Source organism: Oryctolagus cuniculus, chromosome Y (genome assembly GCF_051225735.1).
Source record: "Oryctolagus cuniculus isolate XC-2025 breed Fujian yellow rabbit chromosome Y, ASM5122573v1, whole genome shotgun sequence".
In the NCBI taxonomy this organism is placed as follows: domain Eukaryota; kingdom Metazoa; phylum Chordata; class Mammalia; order Lagomorpha; family Leporidae; genus Oryctolagus; species Oryctolagus cuniculus.
Genome location: NC_142889.1, coordinates 17,897,966 through 17,919,554, shown reverse-complemented (window position 1 = coordinate 17,919,554; position 21,589 = coordinate 17,897,966). Strand labels below are relative to the sequence as shown.

Below are 21,589 nucleotides of genomic sequence, written 5' to 3'. Positions count from 1 at the left end.
CAACTTGGACTGTTGCAGCCATTCAGAGAGTGAGCCAGCAAGTGGAAGACCTTTCTCTTTCTCTCTCTGAAATCTGCTTTTTAAATAAATAAATAAATCTTAAAAAAAAATAACAAGACAGGCAAAGTGGAATGCTGGGGCTGGGGTGGGGTTTGCCAATTTGTGGCATTGTCCTGTTGCTATTGGCGAAATAGAATGTGAACAGCGAGTCTCATTCCCTAAACATTTGTTCTGGGGCTTGACCTTATGGGTGTGTAGGGCTGAGGAATAGGGAGTCAATGGTTTGGGGGCAGGTACCTTTAAGAAGACGTGAAGCGGGCTGCATCATGGCCCAGGTCACAGTGCAAGCTGCAGTCATCAACTACAACAGATAGATATGGGAGAGGAGAATCTGGGTCATAGTAAGGCTCCCTGAGATGTGGGACTCTGGAGATGATTCCAGGTTCCTGGCAGTGAGTGGATCCGGTTCTGGGGCAGGGCCATAGAGATGCTTTCCACTCCAAAGCACGACCTGGGTCTCTCCAGCTCTGCCCATGACAGTGGCTACAGTGTTGTCTGTGGCCGGCAGACATCAACCTGCAAGCTGTGACCGCTGAAGAGAGCGAGGACAATGCCGACAGGTGCGCTCACAGCCGCCGGCTGCCCTGGTGCGAGGGACATGTGGACGTCTGTGTCAGACGCTGGTTAGAAGATGGCCAGAGGCGGAGATAGTGGAACAGATACGGGAACCATGTAACTGTACCCAACAAGGGATCGGAGCTCTGGGATGGAAGAAGGGAGCGAGGGCAGTGGGGAGGCTGGGACAGGAGAGAGTTGAGTTTGCATGGGGACCGGAGACAGGAAACGGAAAGGGAGTCTGCAGGAAGGAGACAAGGGATGGGCTGAGCAGAGCATGGCCCAGAGCGAGAATGCCGGGGCTGGGCTCAGGGTCGGGAAGGATGAGGTCCGCGGCGATGAGGATAACGTCGAGAGGCGTCCTCGCACGTGAAAGGGAAGCGGGAAGGAGCCGGAGGAAGGGCAGACTCGGTGGATCCCAGCGGCGTCGCCTCCAACGGCCCCCTGCCCACTCAGGACTGGCTGCTGTGTCCCACTCATATCTCCGCAGCACCCGGCTTCCTGGGCGGCTCAGGGCCTGGAACACTCTGGCGACCCCGGCGACCCCAGCTCCGCGCGTCCCTGCCTACGCGGTTTTCATTTCCGGCTGGCAGTGGGCGGGCTCGGGCCCCAGAGGGAGGCCAGAACCGTTGGGCTCCACTGCGGGTCGTCCCTAGTTGGCTACAGGCCTTGTCACTGGAGGCGACTGAAGCGCCGGCTTGCTAGGGAATCCGGGTCTCTGGGCGACCCCAGGCGGCAGCTCCCGTCCTCAACCTTGAAGTTTGCTACCCGTCCCCAGTCCGGCGCCCAATCCCCCGCGATACAGGACGCTCACTTCATCCTGCCCCTCTGGTCGCATGCCCGCGCACCCCAGACCCCTGCCCTCTGCCACCACCGAATCTGGTGTTCTTCAAGGAAAGAAGGAAATCGTGGGCACCGTAATGGGAGCAAAGGGTCAAGCGCCCGCCAGAGGTGCATGGCCCCGCCATTCTCCATCCCTGCTTTTCTGACCTGGGCCCCGCTGCTGCCCGTCACGCATCTCCTACGTATCCCAGTCACACGAGAGGCACCCTTGCCGCCGGACCGGGACGCTCCATTCACTAGCCCACTAGGAAAGCCCTCAGCCTGCTCCTTTCTTATGGTGGTCGCTGTTTTGTTTCCTCCTTGCCATATACAGTTTCCTAGCATCCACCTGTGTCTTTCTAAACATCCGACATCTGTTGGTTTCAGTGGTCAGCTCTGGGAAAGCTCCATGGACAAGGAACCCCAGACTCCGTCAATGGGCCCTGAAATTCCCTCTTCGGCACCCTAGCACAGCCATCCTGGGCTTCAGCTGCACCCTCCAGTGCCTCAGCCCAGAGCTCAGAGTGTGAGACTTCCAAAGGGGAGGACACCTCTCTAGGTCTCTCCACAGCCCCCGTTCAGAGTGCAGTCACTTTCGTGCAGGATGGACTGCAGAGATCAGGAATGCTGCAGCCTATCTGGCCCTCCGGACGGCGATTACATCATTTTAGTGGAAAACTCAGAGGTTTCACTTCGTTAAGCCCGTGCAGAACAGCTTCTCCAGAAGTCCTCACGGGGGCAGATTTCTGAAGTCTTCACTGGAGGTGGACCTAACCCCCCCACACCTCCACTCTCCAGCAGGCTTCCCCTCTTCAATAGCTTCTTCCCCAAGAGGTTTTTGAATTTGAGTAAAGATGTGGCTCTGATCTTTATTTTTTCCAGTGAAAGCTGCAAACAAGTTACAATGCTAAACACTGTTGTGCATAAATAGATTATATCGATAAATAGACTTAGTGGGGAAAGGCCAGACACAAAGCAGAACCTATTTGGGTATTGGTAGCAGCATTTCTGGATGCTGGAGGTACTGTTTTTTTTTTTTTTCTTATTGATCTTCTCAGCATTTCCCTTTTTTCCAAAATGAACCACACTGTATTAGATTAAAGTAAAAAGAAAAAAAAATGCCCGAGATTTTGTGAGCTTGGTAAGGTCACAGTTATTTTTCTTTTTTAAAGATTTATTTATTTATTCGAAACTCAGTTACATGGAGAGAGAAAGAGAGGCAGAAAGAGAGAGAGGTCTTCCTTCCACTGGTTCACTCCCCAGTTGGCCACAAGGGTCGGAGCTGGGCTGAGCTGAAACCAGGAGCTTCTTCTGGGTCTTACATGTTGGGTTCAGGGGCCTAAGGACTTGGGTCATCTTCTACTGTTTTTCCAGGCCATAGCAGAGAGCTGGATTGGAAGTGGAGCAGCTGGGACTTGAACTGAAGCCCATATGGGATGCTGGCACTGCAGGTGACAGCTTTACCCACTACACCAGAATGCCAGCCCCCAAAGCCACAGTTTTTATAGTTTTGACCCCTTTTCTTATCCTGATTTTTCACACAGATATAATGTGTCTACAATGTTTTATCCTGGCTCTTAAAAATGTTTACTATTTATTTGAGAGACACGACAGAAACAGAGCACTCTCATCCACTGGTTCACTTTCCAAATGCCTGCAACAATGCAGGATAAGCTGGGTGAAAGCCAAAAGCCAAGAACTCTTTCCAGATCTCTCATGTATAAGGATCCAATTACTTAATCCATCACCTGTGGCTAAGGAAGCTGGACTCAAGAGCTAGAGTGCAACTTGAACCCAGACACTCTGATATGGGATGCAGGCACCTTAATCACCAGACTAAACATCAGTTCATGTCATATATTCATAGTTTTTGGAAGCATACTTTTTATGACTCTGTGATGTTCCATTAAATAGATATGTGATAACTTCTTAAACATAGCTAGGTTAAACTTATTGGCCACTTAGGTTATTTTGACATTTTTGTCATCATAAAGCCATTCAATAAATATTAATTGAGTATCTATGTGATAATACCAGGTGCTGGACATTATCTTAGCACTGCGATATAGCTCTCAGGGAAATAGTAAGGCCACATATTACCATGTTTCTACTTTTTCTATTATTCAAGCTTCTTCTTTAAGAGTCTGAATTGATGAATGAGTTCAAGTTGGGAAAAATGAAAATATTTCATTGATAAACAGTATCAAACTTCATTGATGAGCAATAAAGATATTGGAAGCCATTGAAGGTGATGGCATCATATTCCATCACCAACTACTCCCTCCCTCGTGCTTTGAACATTTTAATAGCTGACTTGTCATTCTCTTAACAACCACTTCTGAAAAATTCTTGGTTTTCTAAAATGTATGTGAAAGGTTGGAGGCAGGGAGAAACAGGCAAGACTTGTGGCTGCAGAGGCCGACCTAGAGCATGCGAAAGGCCATAGCCCTAGGGAACAGATATGCCTACACAAGAGATTGTTTAGGCTACCTGACCCTCAACCCTGATCCACGTAAAGCAAATAAAAGTATATGAACATTGAAATGCAGGGCTCAGACCTGTGAATCTGCAGTCCCCTGGCCCTCATGTTGTTTCCACCTGAATCTGTCTCTGAGCAGATTTTTATCTCCAAACACACAGGGGTAGCTGGACCAACCTGGCAATAGGCAGAAATAATTCACTCCCTAAATGCCTGCAGCAGCCAAGGTTACTATAGGCTGAAGCCAATAGCCTAGAACTCTACCCGGGTCTCTTACATTGATGGCAGGAGTCCAAATGCTTGACCCATCTTCTGTTGCCCTTCCCATTCCCAACCCGGGGAAGCATATTATCAGGAAGCTGGATTGGAAGTGGATAGCTGGGAATCAAATCAGTACTCTAATATGGGATGGTAGCATTGCTCACAGCAGCTTAACTTGCTGCACAACAACACTGGCTACATCTGTTACTTTTAGATGAAGGCTATTTTGAACAGCTTACACTAGCAGTTTGGAATGCTGTAATTTCTCCATGACAGCAGAGTTGACATGTAAATTATCTAAACTCTTCTGCATAGGGTTTTTATACTCTGTCATAATTATTTATGCATCCAGTTGTTTCTATAAGTATAGATTTATAGATAGCTATTTTATTTATTGGGTATATTCCAATGATATTTCATTTACTTTCTTATGGACATATTCCAACTTTGGCCATCAGGAGGTTTTTCAATTGGTTTCTGTATCCTTGGCCATACTCACAACCATTTCTTTTTAGCACTTCTTTATTTCTAGTGCTGCAAGATGTTCCTGGCTTATTTTGTATATTACTTGCCTCATCTTAACTCAGTCATTCATATGAAGAGTTTGGGTGCCTTTAATTGGAGAATGGCATGAAAATTGAGGATCAGATTATGAGGTATGCATGTTGTTACAGAGAACAAGTTACTTTTAGGCCCACTCAGCTAATAGCAGGAGTAACCATATTAAGTAACCTATGTGGATACATGTTATTGCCATTGTGTAGAAACAAACATGACTCTCAAAATTTGTTTGGATATGGAGAACAATGATTCCATGTGTGCACACACACACATAAAGAGACTATGAGAATTTGTTATGTGTTATTTCACACAAAATGAATTTCTGGAGAGAGAAGAGTGGCTTCCCAGGAGGTTCAAACACATAACTTGAAATAGCAGGGAAAGGAGATTTGTTTCTGGTTTTGTAAGGGAATTTGGGCTGGGATGAAGGACCCTGTGTTTGACTTGAACTCCTACTGGTGCAAAGAAGGAACACTTGGGTTTTCTTAACAGCCTCTCTAGATGTAGAAAAGTAGTAGAAGTCACTTGGGTGAGGCTTCAAAGATGCCCCAGTTAAAATTAAAAAAAAAAAAACACCAGAATCTTACTCTTCATTATAATACACATAGCAGTAAAGATTTTACATGTAGCATTTTAACTGTGATAATAGCCCAAATGACTCCATTTTGCTTTGTAAAAACTGTTGTCTTTGTGACTAAACTTATGCTTAAGAAACAAGTTATGCCTGCTTAAGGATTTTAGAATATGATCTTGAGAAAGTCAGCTGAATTTGCCAAGTAATATAGCCTACCCCAGTCAGCAGGACCAGAGGCTGGGGTTTGTGACTACAGGCTCAAACTTAACCTCTTTGACCCTGACCAGCCCCCTTATTTTCTGCCAGAGCCCAACATGCAGCAGGGCCTATCATTGATGCCCCTTATTCCTGATTCCCCATTCTGGTCTCATCTGAAACAATCCTGCTACCCTGAGATGCTGCAATTGTCTTGGTGAAAATCACATCCTCCTTCTCCCAACATTTCTGGCTTCTTGAATTAACCTGCTTTCATGCATCAGTTCTTGACTCTTAAATATTGGTTTGCAAGCAGAGAGAAACTTTACCTTGCTTTTGGTAACATATCTATATTAAGAAAACATGAATTTATACTATATATTTAGTTCAATATTACATGCTTCATTCTTCCTTACTCATCATCTCTACTCCCTCCTTAACAGTGAGAATCTTAATTCCCTTCACATAATTCTGCTTCAGAATGTATGTATAGTGATTTAGAATTAACAAGTGCAGCCAATAATGTAGCCATATCAACTACCATATAAAATGTAGGCAAACTCCTTTTCTCTTTGAGCTTGAAAATGCCACTCTTTCCCTCTTTAAAATATCTATCTATGTATTTGAAAGGCAAACTTATAGAGCGATAGGGAGAAATGGAGAGATAGAAATCTCCCTCAGCTGGTTCACTCCACAAATGGCCACAATGGCCAGGGCTGGGCCAGACTGCAGCCAGGAGCCAGGAGTTTCATCCAGGCCTCACACATGGGGGCTGGATCAGAAGTGGAGTGGCCACAAAGGAGCTAGCGCCCATATGGGTCTCTGGCTTTGCAAGCAATGGCTTAACCTGCTATACCACAATGCTGGCCCAGTGACACTCTTTTCCAAATTGTTAACATTAGAATCTTATGCCTTCAGGCTCTTTAGTGAAGTGCTTCATGCATAGTGCTACTTCTATCCTTTTATTACAATATGCAGATGTTCAGGCTTTGCTCTACCACTGTATGTAAGAGGAAGGTCCTCAAAAGTTTCATTCATATGCAAGTTATTAAAAATTAATATTTCAAACAATTGTAATTTTAAAAAGCTATGACTTTTATTAACTTTTCTTTAATCAGATTGTTAAGTACTAGAGCATGACAATGTGCTTTGACATTTACTTTTTTTTTTTAAAGATTTTATTTATTTATTTGAGAGTTAGAGTTACAGACAGTGAGAAGGAGAAACAGAGAGAAAGGTCTTCCATCTGCTGGTTCACTGTCCAAATGGATGCTATGGCCGGAGCTGCTCCGATCTGAAGCCAGGAGCCAGGAGCTTCCGCCAGTCTCCCACACAGGTGCAGGGGCCCAAGGACTTGGGCCATGATCTACCGCTTTCCCAGGCCATAGCAGAGAGCTGGATTGGAAGTGGAACAGCCGGGACTAGAACCAGCACCCATATGGAATGCTTGCACGTCAGGCCAGGGCATTAACCCACTGCACCACAGTGCTGGCCCCTTTGACATTTACTTTAAGCTAGTTTTCTTTGTTGTCATTTCAATCTTTATGTACAAACACATAAAAAATTCAAAATAGGGATATTCAAGTGGTGTGTAGATTGTTTTTATTGTGAAGTATAGCTGCAACAAAAGGAGATTTTATAATATATTTTGTCTCTATGAACATGAAAGAGTTGAAAATCTGTGTTGGAAAGCACTCTCGACTATACTGTGAAACAAGAAATTTTAACAGCTCGAAGGATCAATTAGAGTGGATTGTGCCAAAAATACATATTCAAAAAATCTCTAAATATGCATGTATATAATTGAAACTATGATTGTTTGTCTTATCAATTACCATTGTACTATGGAAGAAAGGATCAGCAGCTTCAAAAACTCTTATTTGAGAATTGGGAAGTTAAACACAAGCAACACAAACTTCTGACTTAAAGGAGGCTATAACAAACAATTCAGATAGTTTTGTCCTTTTCTGTGATGTCTCTAAACACAATTTTCATTTGGGAATGAATAAATACAGTATATACATACATTGAAAATGATCAGAGAAGAATTACAGAAAGTCATGTGCCCCGAGGGCCTGGTTTCCACCACTCAACCCCAATTGGTATGGCCTGGATACTCACACACCTGGGAGCTTTTAACCTCCATTACAGAACTTCTAAGAAAACAGTCACCACGTGCCAATGTTTCAGTCGCCAACAGACTGCATATACAACAGTGGTCCCATCAGAGGATGGGAATGATACTGTCCACCATCTAGTGACATTGCAGTGCACGCCGTGTCTAGGAGCATGCAGGAGATCACACAGAACCCTGGCCACCAGGCAGGACATGTCACAGAGGGAACGGAGGGCCTAGGGGAGTGTGCAGCCAACGACCAGGTGTTCCTTTTACAGGACACGTATTAAGATTTCCAGATGCCTTGGAGACTTGTCTGATCTGTTTCTAGCTTATTCCTACCAGGTGGCTGCTCTAGGAGAGTTCTGACCATCAGTAAAGTTAGATTCAGTGTGAGTCAAGGCAACTGAACCACATCTATGAAGTAGAAGTTTACTACTTAGAGATGTCAGAAGAGGGCCCTATGCCCCCGGGTCAGTGGGAAGGGAAAAGCTCTCAGACAGTCAACTCCATGGCGTCCACGGGACAGGTGAAAGTGAAGGTAGGAGGGGGGCGAGTGAGACCAGGAGGAAGGGGCGGGGCCGGGCGTGCGGCGCTTGCGCAGTACGTGCTGCCTCACCAAGCGGCAGAAGTAGCAACTACTAATTCTGGACGTCTGCGAAGGCAGAGTCCATGCAGAGTGGGGCTTCCCTGAAGAGTGGGGCGGCGGCCACGGCCAGGAAGAGTAGGGCGGCCATGAACAGCAGGGAGGCTGTGACGGTGGCAGCCATGAGTCCTGGCAGGCCGCAGCATTGGAAGCAAGGAAGTGTGGGGAGGAGGCAGTGTTGAGCGTGGGAAGATGGCGGCCGCGGTGGTCAAACAATGGGCACTGAGCGTGGGCCCAGTGGCGGTGGGGGTGAAGTTAGACCTCAGGCGTCTGTGTGGTGAGGAAGCCTGGGGCTGCCATGGGGGAGCCTGGGACTGCAGCAGAGGTGGTGGCCACAGCGCTGGCCTGTGGAGCTGACTTGTGACTGTGTTTATCTTTGAGGCAGTGACAGATCTAGGGCCTACCTCAGTGGAGTGCAGTCGCAGCGTCTGCTGGCAGCAGGCCTCTTGGAGTCCCAGCGGCAGAGGCTCAGACGTGAGAAGAAGTGGCTGGAGTCAGCCGGGCCCTGGAGGACATGGGGCTGGAGCTGGACCTGGAAGTGATACCGAAGTTCAACAACGACGTGCTCGTCTCCGAGTTTCAGATGCTGCTCGGTGTTGGCTTAACCTGGCCAGCTGTGCCTTCCTCCTGGACAGGAGCAGCAGTTGAGTCAGTCCGGTCGGACTGACGCTGTCAGCAGCCTGGGGGCATCAAGGTTAAGGGAAGGGACCCCCAAGCCCTGCAGGCAGTGAGGTGGGCCTCTGTCCCACAGCAGAGAGGGTCCGCATGTATGGGGAGAAATCTGGGGTCTGAGGGCGCCTACAGGAGAATTAGGGGCCACAGAGACAGGAGGGGCAGAAGGGATATTGGGGACTGGGTTTCTCTGGGGTTCTGCAGGAAATCAGGGGCCGATAAGACTTGGGTGTGGCTGCATGGAAGGTAGACCTGGAAGGAAAGCCATGTGCTGTTGGCAAAGAGTAAAACCCCAGCACTTCTGGATTTGAAAGACTGAGAAAAAGGTCGGTGTTTAGAGTACAGGACCAAGGTCGACAGCACTGGAGGGAAACTCGAGGGGAGCGTTTGGTGCCTTGGAAGAGCTGGGAGATGGGAGAATATGTTTGTGTATGTCTCCATCCGAGGATAGATAGGAAAAGGGAAGAATATTATTGCTGAAAGCAGATGACTTTTGCAAGAGCCATAGCAGGGATGCATGGGATATGTGAGATGGGGCCTGTGGAAAATCCTTGGGAAAAGTGGGGGAAAGGAGAATTTGGGAGGAGGATCTTTCTGAAAGGACTGGAGCATGAGTGCAGTGTTAATTAGGAAACTTCAAGAAAGGTCTCCAGGATATTGGGATTCGAGAGGGAGCTTACCTGAAAGAAAACTGGGTTGATAAGGCATTTGAGAAAATGGAGAATTTGACTTAGGCTGAGAATGAAACCTTTTTTGGCTTGTGGTCACTTTGTAGGACTGAATTGGGGCAGAACACTCTGGCTCATTAAAGGAGTGTTTCTTGGCTTTGGAAGAGTTATCTGTTATTTGATAGCTTTTTTTTTTCTAATTACTTTAAATAATGCCAGGAGCAACATGATTGTACTTGAAAAAGTTTGTGGGAAGAAAAATTGTACATTTGTTTTGGTATAAAATTTTTTTGATAATCCATGCATGGCTTTGTCATGATACATATTTTCCATAAACATTTTACACATGGTAATTTAATGTTATCTAATATTCTGAAGCTTTTTATCATCTTAGAATTTATGCTCACTTGTTGCTAAAATTCATTTGACAGTGCAAAATGCCCAAAGGGAAGGCCATGGTACTTCTGTCAGCATTATTCTGGGTACTGAAAACACTGACCAGAGATAACACAATGCAGGTATAAGCCAATCTCATTGAAATCTTCAATTTGTAAGTTTTATGGCTTTTAAACACTACGAGTTTAAGTTGCCACATTGGCTACTGGAAAAATTGCTCTTTACTATTTGATGTGAGGAACACATATGTATGTGTCTATCTATGTATGTGTACATATAGCAAACTGAGGAATATGTACATGCCTGTGTATGTGTATATATGTACATATATGTAGCAGACTGCCTGGGTTTCATTTCTGACTCCATCATGCATCTCCTATGTGACTAAGGGAAAGTTACTCAGGGCATGTCTGTCATGTCTTAACTGAGAAGTAGAGATAACCAAAGTTAAAGCCCCAGAAAGCTGTGATGAGGATCAAAAAGGTTAAGGTGTGTAGATCCCTCAACCAAGCACCTGGCACAAGCCTGCAAGAAGTGCTAGTAAGGACCACCATTTTTACTATAGCTGTGCATTACCAGATTAACCTCTGAAAGAGGTAAATGTTCCTAAATGTAAATTCATGAACTCTTGACATCTTAAATTCTATAAAAGGCACTGGGCCTATAAATAACTGTGCTTTCATCAATTATTGAAGTATGTGAGTTCAAAATTGTTTACTAAGCTTTTGCTAGAAATTAAATTACTTAGAATAAGGAATAATTCTAACAAGTATATGGTAACCAAAATTAAGAGCAAAGGTATGGAATATAAGAGATATGTTTTGAATAAAGGAAAAAGTAATATTTGTCCTAAAGTATAATGGTGTTTGGCATGGAGAAAAAAAATAGGACTATCAGCTGAGGAAAATATAAAGTGTTGTAGATTTGTGGTAGATTGGCTGAGGTTATCATGGAATTGGCCACATGAGTTTCTGGAAATTGAGAGCATTAATACAAAAGGCACACTGACATGAAGTTAGAATTTTGTCCTACATGTTAATGTTAAAACAACCAGGTTTTCTGTTAGGAAAAAAGTTGACAAGAAGTTTTGATCTTTTATTTTTGAACTCTGCTTTTAGAGTTTTTCAACCTGTCTTTGTAATTTTCCATGTTGCAACTTTTCTTTTTCTTTTTTTTTTTTTTACAGTTTGCATTTAGTTGGAGACTTCCTCAGTTTGTCAGTCAGCTCCTGTAGCTTAAAAGTTTAGAGAGCAGGGTTATTTGATTCTGACCTCTAGCTTTTCTTAAGGTATTTAAATTGTTCCAAGAAGTAGGGTGAATATGAGTCTAATTCTATTCCAGGGTTTCTTCTTTGCTGTTTTAGTAACTGAGCTAGGAAATGAGAACTTCAAGTGTAGCACATCTTGGGTTCTCTGATATTGTTTTTAACTTTTATTTAATAAATATAAATTTCCAAATACAGCTTTTGGATTATAGTGGCTTTCCCCCACATAACTACCCTCCCATCCACAACCATCCCATCTCTCATTCCCTCTCCCATCCCATTCACATCAAGATTCATTTTCAATTATGCTTATATACAGAAGATCAGTTTAGTATATACTAAGTAAAGATTTCAATAATTTGCACCCACACAGAAACACAAAGTATAAAGTAATGTTTGAGTACTATTTATACCATTAATTCACATAGTACAACACATTAAGGACAGAGATCCTACATGGGGAGTAAGTGCACAGTGACTCCTGTTGAAATTTAACAATTGACACTCTTATTTACGACATCAGTAATCACCCAAGGCTCTTGTCATGAGCTGCCAAGGCTATGGATGCCTCTTGAGTTCGCCAACTCAGATCTTTTTTAGACAAGGTCATAGACAAAGTGGAAGTTCTCTCCTCCCTTCAGAGAAAGGTACCTCCTTCTTTGATGGCCCATTGTTTCTGCTGTGATCTAACTCACAGAGATCTTTCATTTAGGTTATTTTTTGTCAGAGTGTCTTGGCTTTCCATGCCTGAAATACTTTCATGGGCTTTTTAGCCAGATCCAAATGCCTTAAGGACTAATTCTGAAGCCAGAGTGCTGTTTAGGACATCTGCCATTCTATGAGTCTGCTGTGTATCCCGCTTCCCATGTTGGATTGTTCTCTCCTTTTTAATTTTATCAGTTAGTATTAACAGACACTAGTCTTGTTTATGTGATCCCTTTGACACTTAATCCTATCATTGTGATCAATTATGAACTGAAGCTGATCACTTTGACTAGTGAGATGGCATTGGTACATGTCACCGTGATGGGATTGAATTGGAATCCCCTGGCATGTTTCTAGCTCTACCATTGGGGGTAAGTCTGATTGAGCATGTGCTGAACTGTACATCTCTTCCCTTTCTTATTCCCACTGATATATTTAACAGGGATCACTTTTCAGTTAAATACCTAAGAATAATTGTGTGTTAATTACAGAGTTCAACCAATGGAATTATGTAGAACAAAAAAATACTAAAAGGAATAAAGTAGTAAATGTTCCTCAACAATCAGGACAAGGGCTGATCAAGTCATTGTTTCTCATAGTGTCCATTTCACTTTAACAGGTTTCCTTTTTGGTGCTCGGTTAGTTCTCACCAATCAGGAGAACATATGATATTTGTCCCCTGGGGACTGGCTTATTTCACTCAGCATGATGTTTTCCAGATTCCTTCATTTTATTGCAAATGACCGGATTTCAGTGGTTTTTTTTACTGCTGTATAGTATTCTATAGAGTACATGTCCCATAATTTCTTTATCTAGTCTACTATGGATGGACATTTGCGTTGATTCCAGGTCTTAGCTATTGTGAAGTGAGCTGCAATAAACATTAAGGTGCAGACAGCTATTTTATTTGCCAATTTAATTTCCTTTGGGTAAATTCCAAGAAGTGGAATAGCTGTGTTGTATGGTAGGGTTATATTCAGGTTTCTGAGGAATCTCCAGACTGACTTCCATAGTGGCTTTACCAGTTTGCATTCCCACCAACAGTGGGTTAGTACCTCTTTTTCCCCGCATCCTTGCCAGCATCTGTTGTTGGTAGATTTCTGAATGTGAGCCAATCTAACTGGGGTGAGGTGAAACCTCATTGTGGTTTTGATTTGCATTTCCCTGATGATCCTGAACATTTTTTCATATGTCTGTTGCCTATCTGGATTTCTTCACCTGAAAAATGTCTATTGAAGTCCTTGGCCCATCTTTTAAGTGGGTTGTTTGTTTTGTTATTGTGGAGTTTCTTGATCTCTGTGTAGATTCTGGTTATTTATCCTTTATATGTTGCATAGTTTTTTCCTGTTGTGTTGGTTGCCTCTTCACTTTCCTGACTGTTCCTTTTGCAGTACAGAAACTTTTCAATTTGATGTAATCACAATTGTTAATTTTGACTTTCACTGCCTGTGCCTCTGGGGTATTTTCCAAGAAGTCTTTGCCTGTGCCTATATCTTGCATGGTTTCTCCAATGTTCTCTAATAATTTGATGGTGTCAGGTCATATATTTAGATCTTTAGTCCATGTTGAGTGGATTTTTGTGTAAGGTGTAAGGTAGGGGTCTTGCTTCATGCTTCTGCATGTGGAAATCCAGTTTTCCCAGAAGCATTTATTTTATAGAGTGTCCTTGCTCCAGGAATTGGTTTTAGATCCTAAGTTGGCTGTAGATGTTTGGATTGATTTCTGGTGTTTCTATTCTGTTCCATTGGTCTATTCATCTGTTTCTGTACCAGTACCATGCTGTTTTGATTATAACTGCCCTGTAGTATGTCCTGAAATCTGGTATTGTGATGCCTCCGGCTTTGTTTTTGTTGTACAAGATTGCTTTAGCTATTCGAGGTCTCCTGCATCTCCATATGAATTTCAGCATCTTTTTTTCCAGATCTGAGAAGAATGTCTTTGGTATTTTGATTGGTATCACATTGAATGTATAAATTGCTTTTGGGAGAATGGACATTTTGATGATATTGATTCTTCCAATCCATGAGCATGGAAGATTTTTCCATTTCTTGGTATCCTCTTCTATTTCTTTCTTTAAGGTTTTGTAATTCTCATCGTAGAAATCTTTGACATCCTTGGTTAAGTTTATTCCAAGCTATTTGATTGTTTTTGTAGCTATTGTGAATGGGATTGATCTTAGCAGTTCATTCTCGGCCATGGTATTTCCAGTGTATACAAATGCTGTTGATTTTTGTGCATTTATTTTATATTCTGCTACTTTGCCAAACTCTTCTTTGAATTCCAGTAGTCTCTTAGTAGATTTCTTTGGATCCCCTAAATAAAGAATCATATCATCTGCAAAGAGGGATAGTTTGACTTCTTCTTTCCCAATTTGTATCCCTTTATTTTCTTTTTCTTGTCTAATGTTTCTGGCTCAAAATCTAGTACTATATTGAATAATAGTGATGAGAGTGAGCATCCCTGTCTGGTACCAGATCTCAGTGGAAATGCTTCCAACTTTTCCCCATTCAATAGGATGTTGGCCGTGGGTTTTTCATAGATTGCTTTGATTGTATTGAGGAATGATCCTTCTAGACCCAATTTTCTTAGAGTTTTCATCATGAAAGGATGTTTATTTTATCGAATGCTTTCTCTGCATCTATTGAGATAATCATATGGTTTTCTTCTGCAGCTTGTTAATGTAGTGTATCATATTGATTAAATTGCCCACATTGAATGATCCCTGCATACCAGGGATAAATCCCACTTGGTCTGGATGGATGATCTTTCTGACCTGTTGTTGCATTCTATTGGCCAGAATTTTATTGAGGATTTTTGTGTCTATATTTATCAGGGAAATTGATCTGTAATTCTCTTTCAATACTGTATCTTTTTCAAGTTTAGGAATTAAGGTGATGCTGACTTCACAGAAAGAATTTGGGAGGATTCCCTCTTTTTGGATTGTTCTGAATAGTTTGAGAAGAATTGGAGCTAGTTCTTCTTTAAATGTCTGGTAGAATTCAGCAGTGAATCCATCTGGTCCTGGGCTTTCTTTCTTTGGAGGGCCTTTATTACTGTTTCAATTTGTGTCTCAGTTATGGGTCTGTTTAGGTATCCTATGTCTTCATGGTTCAATTTAGGTAGGTTGTATGTTTCCAGGAATCTGTCCATTTGTGATAGATTTCCCTGTTTGCTGGCATACAAGTCCTTGTAGTAATTTCTGATGACTCTTTTTATTTCTGTGGTGTCTGTTGTTACATTTCCTTTTTCATCTCTATTTTATTGATTTGGGTCTTTTATTTTTTGAGTTAGTTGGGCCAATGGGGTGTCAATTTTTTTTCCAAAAAAAAAAAAACAGCTCTTCATTTTGCTGATCTTTTGTAATTTTGGGGGGGATTCAATTCTATTGATTTCTTCTCTAATTATTTCTCTTCTCCTACTAGTTTTGGGTCTGGTTTGCTGCAGTTTTTCTAGATCTTTGAGATGCATTTATAGCTCATCCACGTGGTGCCTTTCCAATTTCTTGATGTAGGCACCTATTGCTATAAAATTCCCTCTTAACATTGCTTTTGCCGTATCCCATAAGTTTTGATATGTTGTATTGTTATCCTCATTTACTTTCAGAAAGTTTTTGATTTCTCTTTTGATTTCTTCTATGACTCATTGTTCATTCAGGAGCATGTTGTTCAGTCTCCATGTGTTTGCATATGCTCTAGGGATTCCTGAGTTGCTAATTTCCAGCTTCATTCCACTGTGGTCTGAGATGATGCATGTTATGATCTCAGTTCTTTTGAATTTGCTGAGACTTGCTTTATGGCCTGGTATGTGGCCAGTCCTAGAGTAGGTTCCATGTACTGCTGAGAAAAATGTGTGTTCCTCAAGTGTAGGATGAAAAGTTCTGAAGATATCTGTTACATCCATTTGGTCTGTAGTGCAGATTAAATCTGCTGTTTCCTTGTTGATCTTCTGTCAGGTTGATCTGTCTATTGCTGAAAGTGGAGTATTGAAGTCCCCCAATACTATTGTATTGGAGTCTAAGTCTCCCTTTAAGTTCCTTAACATATCTTTTAAATAACCCAGTGCCCTGTAATCAGGTGCATGTACATTTATAATAGTTACATCTTCCTGTTGAATTGAACCCTTAATCATTATATAGTGCCCCTCTTTGTCTCTCTTAACAGTTTTTGTATTAAAGTTTATTTTGTCTGATATTATGATGGCTATGCCAGCTCTTTTTTGGTTTCTGTTGGCATGGAATATCTTTTTCCAACTTTTCACATTCAATCGGCATGCATCTTTGCTGGAAAGATGTGTTTCTTGTAAGCAGAAAATATATGGGTTTTGTTTTTTAATCCATTCAGCCAGTCTGTGTCTTTTAACTTGGAGTTGAGGCCATTAACATTCAAGTGACTGTTGATTAATAGTGACTTTGCCCTGCAATTTTTCAAAGATATTTCTAATATGTGCTTTGAACTTCCTGTGATCTTTTACTGGGAGATTTTCTTCCTTTACCTTCTTTCATATTGATGGCCATGTTTCTGTGTTTCTGCATGTAACACATCTTTAAGCATCTTTTGCAGGGCTGGATGAGTGGTGACAAATTCTTTCTGTTTGCTATGAAAGGTCTTTATTTCACCTTCATTCACAAATGAGAGCTTTGAAGGATATAACATTCTGGGATGTCAGTTTTTTTTTCTCTTAGTACTTGGGCTATATCTAGCCATTCCCTCCTAGCCTATAGGGTATCTGATGAGAAGTCAGCTGTGAGTCTAATTGGAGATCCTCTGGGAGTAATCTGTTTCTCTCTTGCATATTTTAGAATCTTTTCTTTATGTTTCACTGTGGTGAGTTTAATTACAATGTGTCATGATGAGGATCTCTTTGGGTCTTGTTTATTGGGGGTTCTATGTGCTTTTTGTACTTGGATGTCTCTTTCCTTCTCCAAACCCGGGAAGTTTTCTGCTAGTATCTCACTAAAAAGGCCTTCTAATACTTTCTCTCTCTCCATGTCTTCAGGAACTCCTAGAACCCGAATGTTAGTTTTTAAATAGTATCCTGTAGATTCCCAACAATATTTTTTAGATTTATAATTTCCTCTTCTTTTCTTTGGTTTGACTGTATACTTTCCTGTGTTCTGTCTTCTAGGTCAGATATTTTCTTTTTTACCTCACTGATTCTGTTTTTAAGGCTCTCAGATATGTTTTTCCTTTGTTCTATTAAATTCTTCATTTCATTTTGATTTCTCTTCAATATCTCAATTTCATGTTCTATTAAATTCCTCATTTCATTTTGATTCCTCCTTAAGATTTCATTTTCACGAGAGAGATTTTCTGTCCTGTCCTGTATGAATTTCTGTAGTTCATGCATTTGTTTTTGATAACTTCTAAGTGTTCTGATCATAAATTTTTTGAATTCCATATCTTCCATTTCTTCTATCTCATCTTCATATTCTTGTATTGGCGTGTCATGTTCATTTGGGAGCATCATGGTGTCTTCCTTGTTCTTATTTCCTCAGTTTTTGTGTTTGTTCTTTGGCATTGTGGATATATTCTTTGGTTTCTTCTTTTTTTCTTGCTGTGGTGGCTTTTTTCATTATACTATGTCTCTAAATTAAGTGGACTGTCTGCTTTTGGTAAATCTCTAGAGGCTTGTGGTGGGTGTGGCCAGAGAGCTCTGTTCAGTTCTTCAGGGTTAAGGGTGTGCCAAAGGTTACACACCCAGGTTTGGTGTGGTAAATCTTCTCTCCCTCTTTTTTTTTCTTTTTATTCAGAAGGGAAATAATTCTGCTCAGCTGAGCTCTTCTCCTTGGTGGCAATCAGTGCCTGAGCATGAGCCCCTGTGGGTATAATATTCATCTGGTCTGTCCCAAGGACCACACAAATGATCTGTGCATTCCTCACTGTAAGCTCAGATTCCCCTGCAATGTCTTTCACCGGGTAGCCAGTGTGGCCTGTGCTTGTGGCATCTCCCACTAAGACTGCTCAAGTCTCAGCCACACTGTGAGTTATACCACACACCCTCAGGTTTTTTTTTTTTTCACTGTGCCAGTTCATAAGCTCCACACATTCACTAGGTCTTAGTCTCCTGTTATTACTCCCCACAAGAGTAAGGTTTTTCTGTTTGGCTGATTGCTGGGTACAGCCCCAAGCTGGTGCAACTATTACGTATGTCTAAAATGGTGCCTGCTCTATTGGCTCCTAGGCTTTTGTAAGGTGATTGGAGAGATAGAATCATGTCCATACTGTCCCTTTTATTTTTTCTCTCCTCTAGTTAGGCTGGTGTTTTTCCCCCACAGGGCTTCAAGCCTTGTTCCCTTTAGGCTCTTCCTGCCACTTTTCTGCCAGTGTCTCATGCTACTGTGGTTTTATCTCACTACTCTTTCCAGTGCTGGTGCAGAACCTCTCAACAGCTAGAGTCCCAAGCTGTGGGTACCTGTGCCCTCCACGTAGGTCTACCATGTCCCTCTAATTACGGAAGAGTTTCCTCTGCTGTTTTTCCCTAATTCTTCCCTGAGACTACACTATCTTCACTTTTATTAATCTGTCTTCTCCTCGAATATCAGTAAGTTCCCTTCTTATTCCACCATCTTGGCTCCTACTGATTTTTGAATATTGAACGATCCATGCATACCAGAGATAAATCCCACTTGGTTGGGGTAAATGATTTTTCTGATGTGTTGTTGGACTTGTTTGGCTAGAGTTTTGTACAGGATTTTTGCTTTTGTGTTCATGGGAAATTGGTCTGTAGTTCTCTTTCTCAGTTGCGTCTTTTTCAGGTTTAGGGATTAAGGTAATGCTGGCTTCATAGAAAGAACTTGGGAGAATTCCCTCCTTTTCAATTATTTTGAATAGCTTGAGAAGAATTGGAACTAGTTCTTTAAATGTCTGGTAGAATTCAGCAGTAAAGCCATGCAGTCCTAGGCTTTTCTTTTTTTGGAGGATGTAGGCATCATTTACTATGCCACAGTGCTGGCCCTGGAAATGGAATTTTGAAATCCATGTATACAACAAATTTTTGAATTTTGTATGAAATACTTGTGTTTTGAAATACATTTATAATTTTAATAACATATCTTTAGTTCCATTCTTCCATGAATTGTCCAAAGTATAATCATATATATGTATTCTATTTTTTGCCATAATTTCAATATTGCATGCTGATCAGTGATTGTAACATGCACAAAATTTGTTTTGAGAAACAACAGATTTTTTTCTTAGTACTTGAAGGTTAACTAGTAGAATCTTTTTTTTTTTTTTTGACAGGCAGAGTGGACAGTGAGAGAGAGAGACAGAGAGAGAAAGGTCTTCCTTTGCCGTTGGTTCACCCTCCAATGGCCGCCGCTGCAGACAGCGCACCGCGCTGATCCGATGGCAGGAGCCAGGATCCAGGTGCTTTTCCTGGTCTCCCATGGGGTGCAGGGCCCAAGCACCTGGGCCATCCTCCACTGCACTCCCTGGCCATAGCAGAGAGCTGGCCTGGAAGAGGGGCAACCGGGACAGAATCCGGCACCCCGACCGGGACTAGAACCCAGTGTGCCGGCGCCGCAAGGTGGAGGATTAGCCTATTGAGCCACGGCGCCGGCCTAGAATCTTATTTTATAAAACTTTTTACCATGATCTGTTCATTCACAGTAAGAACATGCCAAATTTATCTGTCATAGTATTGTTTTTGTAATATCAACTTGTTTTCATCAGATTAGTTCTTGTGAATACGAGACTGCTGTGAAAGTATATAAAAATCACAGCTATTTTATCTTATTTGTGGACTGTAACTTTATGAATAAGGTATCACTCTTTTTTTTTAAAGATTTATTTTATTTATTTGAAAGAGTTACACAAAGAGATAGAGAAAGAAAGAGAGGTCTTCCATCTGCTGGTTCACTCCCCAGATGGCCACAACTGCTGGAGCTGAGCTGATCCAAAGCCAGGAGCCAGGGGCTTCTTCTGGGTCTCCCACATGGGCACAGGGGCCCAAGCACTTGGGCCACCTTCTACTGCTTTCCCAGGCCACAGCAGAGAGCTGGATCTGAAGAGGAGCAGCCAAAACTAGAACTGGCACCCATATGGGATGCCAGCACTTCAGAGCAGGGCTTTAAACTTCTGCACCACAATGCCAGTCCCAGATATCACTCTTTATACTGTTTGTCTGAGTTGAATTGAATTATATTTTATTTGAGATTTATAGCAATATAGTAGCATTTTTCTTTTTGTAATAATCAGCTAATATAATGAATGACACAGTACTATTTGTACCAGGAAGTTCATGACTAACCGACCACTTCAGAGGGAACAAATGGTCATTGATGTGTTCCACTCTAGGAAGGCAACTGTTTCACAGATATTTGGGAAAAACTAGCCACAATGTGCTAGACGATTCCTGATGTCATTTTGTATTTGGATTTAGAACCCATTTTGGCAGTGGCAAGACAATCGACTTTGGTAAGATTTGTGATTCCTTTGATTATGTTAAAAAAATGAACCCAAACGTTGACTTGCAATACATGGCCTGTATAAGAAAAAGATCTCAACACAACAGCAAAAGGAGTGTAACAACAGAATGAAGAAGTTCAGGGGAACTACCAAAGCCAATGTTAGTGCTGGCAAAAAGCTGAAGGAATAAAGATTTTGTGATGACTTTATCTATGGTGATTTTGTGACATTTTCATAAGAATTAATAAACTGTAAAACTTTAAAAAAATGTGTGGAATGAACTGTGTATTTTCTATGTGGAGTACATGTGCTTTACTCAGTTAATGATCCAGTAAACACTACAAAGAAGAAATGATGACAGTCTACAATAACTACTTTGTGCAGCAAATACTAGAGTGTGGGGCAGTTATTAGCTCAATCTCAGGCATAGCCATGGTCTGGCACTGTGGCACAAGTCCTGCAGGTTCCTGACAGCACAGGGGGGAGTCCCACAGAAGCAGGCTTGCCATAACCATTCTTACTTGGCTGCACAAGTGGAGCAAATGAAACAAAAAGGATATTTTTACTTTCCCAAATGTTTTGTCCCAGTCACATAATCTGTGTTAGCTGATCTTCTATAGACATGACTAGCATGCCTCCCACATTCAGTAAAATTTTTACATAGTTTTCATGGCCTTTCTGGACTCTAGCACCACAATAAATTAAATCATCACAATAAATTCGTTCATACTGATAACTGTAAGACATTTCTAGAGGCGATTACTAACTACAAATGCAGGTTCACAGAACTCAAATTTATCAAAACTATTATTTTTGACAAAGCTCTCCAGTTTTTCCTTGGCATATTTCACTACATCTGAGTGAAGCTCAATCCCATGATTTATTCTAAAAGGAAGTGTGGCACAGCAGTTCAGCCCAGCTCACTGTAGCAATGTGCAGGGCCAGGCTCTTAAGAATTAGTAAGCTCCCTGGAAGCCAGCTGCTGCCACCACAATACCGCCACCTTTTTAAAATGCATTATTTTAAAGTTGTGTTCATTGGGGCTGGCACTGGGCATAGCAGATAAAGCTGCTGCCTGCAGTGCTGGCTTCCCATATGGGCTCCAGTTCATGTCCTGGCTGCTTCACTTCTGATCCAGCTGTCGGCTGTGGCCTGGGAAAGCAGTCAAAGATGGCTCAAATGCTTGGGCCCCTGCACTAATGCAGGA

The 21,589-nt window shown here is 42.0% G+C and overlaps 1 pseudogene; it reads left to right on the top strand.

Moving 5' to 3' along the window:
- Positions 1-8,461: 8,461 nt before the first annotated feature.
- LOC149119308 (small ribosomal subunit protein eS24 pseudogene) lies at positions 8,462-20,615 on the top strand (annotated as a pseudogene).
- Positions 20,616-21,589: the final 974 nt, after the last annotated feature.